Below are 7500 nucleotides of genomic sequence, written 5' to 3'. Positions count from 1 at the left end.
ATTATTATAATCATCATCATCATCATCATAGGAACACTAAACACGATCCCAAGATCCCTGAAAAGGAATCTGGAAAAAGTAGAGGCTGAAGTAGCTCCAGGACTCATGCAGAAGAGTGTGATCCTAGAAACGGCGCACATAGTAAGAAAAGTGATGGACTCCTATGGAGGCAGGAAGCAACCCGGAACCCCACGCTATAAATACAACCCAGTCGAATTGGAGGACTGTGATAGACAAAAAAATAAAATAATAATGATAATAATAATAATAATAAGTTTTATTGAAAGATATTGCTGTATCAGCTGCATTCAACTTGTAAATAGTCTTCTCTATTTTTCTAATAATAGCTTTCTCTCTGCTACTACAACTGGCGAGTATTGCGCCGATATTACTCATCAGGAGGAGTCAATTTCGGGGATATTGCTTAAAATTTATTTATTTGTCACAGTAAATGAATAAATCAAAATATAAGTCGATCTAGTGGCCAACGTTTCTCTCGGTATCATCCGAGCATGATCACGGCAGTGGGTCGGAGTAGACTGTAGGTGTTGTCAAGATCTACTCAATATATAGCGGCAGGTCAGCAGGGGGTCAACCGCGAGCTGCGTTTTCATTGGCTGGTGGCGCAATGCGCTCCAGCTATTGGTTGAAAGTAGTTCTCTTCAAGATGCTTCTCGTCGTTGAAGGTTGCGCTGTTGAAGAAAACTTCTTTCAACCAATAGCTGGAGCGCATTGCGCCACCAGCCAATGAAAACGCAGCTCGCGGTTGATCCCCTGCTGACCTGCCGCTATATATTGAGTAGAACAACACCTACAGTCTAGAAGCACAAATGGAAATACTAACAAACTGAAAACTAACCAGATCTCCTGATCACCTTCGGGATGAGAGCCCGAAGTACTAACTAACACCACTAACAATTAGCACTTAAAACTAATGTACAGCACCGTGGCCTGAGTTCCCCCTCTCTCTTCCCCCAAAGGGGGGGAGCGAGGGGAAAAGCTCACATAGACATTTTAGTTACGATACAGCGATATAACAAGCACTACTTGAGCACTATAAGACTGACTGGTCTGTCCAGTCCTTTTAACCTTCTCCGCATACCTTCCTTTAGCCCCACTTAATTCCTTCCAAAACCTAATCTTCCTTCCGAGGGATCCCCCTCAATCCTACCCTATCCCCCCCCATTCACGGTTCACGGTTCACAGTCTACTCCGACCCACTGCCGTGATCATGCTCGGATGATACCGAGAGAAACGTTGGCCACTAGATCGACTTATATTTTGATTTGTTCATTTACTGTGACAAATAAATAAATTTTAAGCAATATCCCCGAAATTGACTCCTCCTGATGAGTAATATCGGCGCAATACTCGCCAGTTGTAGTAGCAGAGAGAAAGCTATTATTAGAAAAATAGAGAAGACTATTTACAAGTTGAATGCAGCTGATGCAGCAATATCTTTCAATAAAACTTGTATGAAAGAGGGTCTCCTTCCAAAATAATAATAATAATAATAATAATAATAATAATAATAATAATAATAATAATAATAATAATAATAATAATAATAATAATAATAATAATAATAATAATAATAATAATAATAATAATAATAATAATAATAATAATAATAATAATAATAAGGAAACGTTATTCTTAAAAAAAAAAGAACCACTATTAAGATTCCAGTCAGTCAGTCCGTCTCCCACCAAGCAAGGGGAGATTGGACCATTTCACCTTCCCTTAACCGTAGAATAACGAGAAAATTAATTTTACCGAACATAAATCAAAGCAACCTCTGTAAGAGTAATCCTTTTAGCAAATTTATCTTGAATAATTACTGTTAAAATCAAAGGGTGGATATTTCATTAGGCCTGTGTGGGATGGGGTGCAGTGAGAAAAAGTGTGTGTGTGTGTGTGTGTTACAGATTATGAAAATCAAAAATAAATTAAGCTTCATCAAAGGGCTTTTGCATACTTTTGAAGAGGTTTTTCACTGTGTGTGTGGCTGACTGTATGTCTGTCCTATAATTATTTACCGTCGTAGAATATATCGGCTAAGTTTTCAATAACTCTGAAACCAATTTCCTAAATTAAAAAAAAATTACCCAATATTGGATATAGTAGGTAGCCAAAAGAGATTGATGACACAAATGAAAATCTGAAACCGAGACAAGGAAATCAATGAAAAAAAAATATCAATAAGAATAAAAAATTGAATATATTTATATTATATATATATACTTATATATATATATATAGTATAAGTATAATATATAATATTATATATAGTATATATATATTATATATATATTATCTATATAATATATATAATATAATATTATTATTATATATATATATTTATATATATATATATATATATATATACTTATATATATATATATATATAAATATATATATATATAATTAATATACAATCCTGACAGGACCTAATTTAAAGTGGATGGTATCTCGCGGAGATATTAATTCAGGAAAAGTTGCATACTTTCTAGGACTAACAGTCCCATCGTCTTGTTACCATAGAATGTCCAAAGTTGTTTTTTGAATTGCGTGTGCTGGCTTTCTTCAATCCTTGGATTATCCTCCTTCTTGCGTGTACCTCTGCCCTCGTGACCTTGGCCTTTTAACAGACGTGCACTGTCCATGTGATCTCTTGTGTGTTTCTGTATGTTCTCTTTTCTATAGCCATGACTTTTAAGGATTTTCTGGATCAGCTGTCCTCAAATCCGCTTCCAGAATTGCCTTCTATTACATTGTTTGCACATGTTATGGAGGCACTTTTACAATCAGTTAGGCCATTCTCCCAGTCTATTTTGGGATCTTTTTCTCCCAAAAGCGCTTGGCAACCACCAACGTCTGACTGTAGTGCCTAATGTATTGTTTGTGTTGTTTTCCTCTTTCTTTGCTGGATTTGCCACTTTCACCAAAGTAACGCTCTCCACAATCTACACACGCTGCCATATATAAACCACCCCCCTCACCTGTTCCCCTCTACCGACTTTTTGTGTTCAACCACGTGGGTTTCCCACAGACGAATCAACTCAAAGCCTTGTAGAAAGCACCATGTGGCAAATACGAGGTCAGGAGAGAACACAAAATCTCAAGACAACGTATTTGGTGAATATTTCTGTGAAGAAACACAGAGGCCTAGAGTTAATCCATTTTTCCTATTCTGTCAAAGGATGGGAGTACTTTGTGGCCCTCAAGGGTTTATGGGTTTATGACTTGTGTGAATTTTGAAGTAATGAATCAGTTGCATCCTGACATGCACTTCTGCTTTCAACTCACTCTCACGCTGGTGACGTTGGAGGTGATTGACCAGGCCAGCGACTGTCACACCATCAGTGAGGGCCTTGCCGCTGCCTCCATCTGACTGCCCTACTCCATGCCCCAGCATCCAGAAGCATAGTTTTTTTGGGCGGAGACAATTTTCTGCACAAAGAAGATCTCTTCATCGATGCGGAAAGCAGATGCCATCCTAGACATCCTGAAGGACCAACTGCAGTCATCTTAGCATTCCACCAGAACAGAGTATAGAAGTTCCTGAACCATGTGGGGACACCAATAGGTGACGAGAGGCCATCTCACATGTAAAAGAAGTTACAACGACTCACCATCCTAACAGTCAGAAGCGGAGAAGACGAGACATCCTCGCACCTATTGAGGGAAGTACTTCTCACCAAATTACTCTACCAGACAGTAGTTGTGATGCCGAAAGCCTCCACCATGCCCATAGAAGAATTTTTAGTTAAGGTGGACGAGGAGCATGCAGCACACAGAGCAGCTAAACCCTTGCAGCCAGCATCAGCAATACATCGCACAGAGTAGTCATCCGACAGCGATGGACACAGCAATGAAAAGACAAACCAGCCAACCCCATTTAGATGATGCACTTTCTCAGACAAGAATATAAGAGAAAGCAATCTCAGAGGAGGCAGGAGCCCCAAGAGGGATTCTGTTTCTTCCACTGGAGATTCAGGGCAAAGGCGAGAAAGTGCAACAAAGGCTGTATATTATCAATAAACACCCTGAAGGGTCACACAAGTGACCTACCAATAATAATGATTAACATGTTGCCTCATGAGAAAAATCTTCCAGGTATGAGAGACGAATAGACATGCTTCTCCATAAGAGACAAAACATCCGACAAGGAATTTTTGGTCGATACAGAAACCTGCTGGTTGTTAACCCCAGCAAGACCAGGGGAGTGGATGAACACCACCCCCACCCTCCAAACTGCAGGAAGGCAGGAGATGAATGTCAAGTTCAATGGCAGACGTGACAATGGCATTGTTACAGACAAGAAGCAAAAGATATGCCCCATCACACTAGACGCCCCACCAGTAGAAAAAGAGAATTACTGCACAAATACGAAGATATATTTAAGGATGACCTCAAACACAACCTCACGAAACCAAGCACAAAGTCAAACATAACATTCAAACAGGTCACCCAATCTACTGAAAATGTAGATGACTGGCTCAAGAGAAGCTAACCTACGTGAAGCAAGTTTTGAAAGAAATGGAAGTGCTGTAAGTATGAGCGTTCAACCACGACGCTTTCCAACAGAAGAGTCAACTCTCACCAACATGAGGTTGGGAGAGAACACAAAATCTCATGATGAAGTATTCGTCGGATATTTCCGACGACGTTATCGTCAGTTTATTGATATTGTACCAATTGTATCAAAATGTCATTCATTCAGCTATGTATAACTACTCAATACTCATATGTCCTACATCTGTATAATTGGATTTTTGCCTCTGTGAAGAAACACAAGAGGCCTAGACTTAATACTTTTTCCTATCTCTCAAAGGTTGGGACTACTTTGCGGCCCGCAAGGGTTTATGACTTGTGCGAATTTTGGATCAATAAATCGGTTGTATCCTGACCTGCATTTTCGCTTACAATTCATTCTCACATTATCCGTGTTTTTGTAACTGCCTAAGTATTAGTTTGAAATTATGTAGCTTCTCGTAGACATGTGTAATAATGTTGTTGTCCGGGACTGTAAATATTTTCTTCCCTTGCAAATCACACACACACACACACACACACACACACACACACACACACACACACACACACATATATATATTATATATATATATATATATATATATATATATATTATATATATATATATACAATATATTATATATATATATATATATATATATATATATATATATATATATATATATATATATATATACATATATATATATATCTCAAATGGATATAAAATTGGATTAATTGCAAGATTGTGTGTTCTCTCCCAACCTCATGTTGGCCGCTGCATGGTGCTGTCTTCGAGGTGAGAGTTTACTCTTCTGTTGGAAAGCGACGTGGTTGAACACTTATACCAGTTAAAAACAACTACGGATAATCAAACACAAAAAAAATACCCTTAGCATCACGAGAATCCGTCAGTGCGGGCAACAATGAAATGAAATGAAATAAGGAGTTGTGAAAACCTGTGTAAGAATTGCAACAACCACTAATCTTTTATAAATAAACACAATAATAAATCACATTCGAAAGCTCTCAGTAACCCAAACTTTGTCACTATTCCGAGTCTTTGAATATTGAAGAAGCCCTTCATTCTCACCGCAGCCCTAGACCACTGGAGCTTGTCGCAGGTGCTGAAATAATTATAATTCTAGATACTAAAAAAATTTGGCAATCGTCGAGTTACTTAACCACACATTTTATCACAGTCCTAATTAGGTTTGCTTTAATATTCGGTATAGTATATACCAGTTCCCTGGGGTTAAGTCAGGCTTTCACTTTTTACAGAATATTTTACGTCTCGGATGCAGACCATTATTATGTATTTCTATTGTCACCCTTATTAATGCATCCTTATATCAATGGGGGTTTCTAATTCTAACAGAAATATCGAGGATTTTTATCTCTATTTGAAAAAAATATATATATTTTCAGCGAACCTTTCCTGTAAATCTAAAAACGTGCCAGGTGTCCAAATACTAGTCTTGGCTAAAGCCCGACTCTAAACCAGCAAATGAAACGGTAAGTCCCAAGACTAGATGTGGGGAAAACAGTCCATCGAAGCTGAAAGATTCAGAAGCCCTTTAGCTCTTTCATAAAATTCCTCTGAGCTGTTCGCAGTCCCATTTAATTGGTGAAACCACAACAGATCGGAGGATTGAGTGATATTTTTACACTGTAGCTTTGTACAGGATTTCAGTAGTACCTTATTAAATGGAGCTGAAAACATGCCCTTTACTGCTTATTCAAGAAATTGTACAACAGAATATATCAATGTATACTAATTCACAGATTCCCAAAAATATTGAATTCCAGTTTCCTTAAAATTAAGAATAACCAAAGTTATCATAAGGCGAGAAAATCCTCCACAATACCATGTCATATATTCAAGGGATGTTCATGATTTTATGACATCCTCCACAAAACGACGTCATAAAATTGAAGGGAATTCATGAACATTATGACATCCTCCTCGAAATATTGTCATAAATTTCATGAACTTCCCTCGGCTCTGCATTTCGAATTCTGATTCCCAACACTCTATTACAACCAGAATATCAAACTAAGTATGGCATATCCACTAGTACGCTAACGTATTAGACTTAGACTACTTTTTCCTTTATAGAGCTTTCACGTGAATTAGTCAAGGAATTATTAAAGGACACATTCAAGGACTTCTAATGGCACTATTGTAAATCTCTCTCTCTCTCTCTCTCTCTCTCTCTCTCTCTCTCTATAATATTTCGAATTTTATTTTCCCACCAGGTACCAGGCAGAAAAGGTTTCTAGCTTACAAGAAGTGAAGGTGATGCGAAGATTGAGAGAACTTATGGAGCAAGAGTAAACTGACTGTTTTATGCTTCATTCGATACAGTACGACAATTTTTCAAAGGAAACTGTCGCCCTTTCAAAATCATTAACGCCTAAATGTTTGCCGTCATACCCACAGGATACGAGAAAAGTATTTCTTGCTTTTATACCACATGCACTAGGGTAAGGAAGACTTGCCCAAACCAGCAGTAACAGAAACCTCCACCATTTACCGCACATTAATTAGTAGGCATCGCAGTGAACCTTTGCTGTGACGTAGATTCTTCATGGGAAGTATCTTGACTTCCTAAAATTTTAAGACCTCCCAACTTTCCATGCCCATGAAGTAGACATCTTTACCTAGGAGCCTCTACAACTGTAGCAATTAACTTAGAAAAAGACTCATTTCTACTGTCTTAAGACTTCGTGTGATGCAATAAATTAGCTGTCATCTTTATGCCACCAACAGACAATAGTCTGTGACGATGACATGCAGGCAGGATTCTTGTTAAAGCCTTGAGAAACTTCTCGGCCGAAAATAGTCTTCTAAGTGTAACTACCTTTTGCTTCGCTGCAGGACGAAACATTTATAATGCACCTTCTAATGTCGCCAACGAGAAAACAAGGAATTCTTTGAACAGAATATAGCATGCACGA

This window comes from Macrobrachium nipponense, chromosome 6 (genome assembly GCF_015104395.2).
Source record: "Macrobrachium nipponense isolate FS-2020 chromosome 6, ASM1510439v2, whole genome shotgun sequence".
Classification (NCBI taxonomy): domain Eukaryota; kingdom Metazoa; phylum Arthropoda; class Malacostraca; order Decapoda; family Palaemonidae; genus Macrobrachium; species Macrobrachium nipponense.
The sequence above is the reverse complement of the archived record's forward strand: the minus strand, read 5'-3'. Positions refer to the sequence as shown.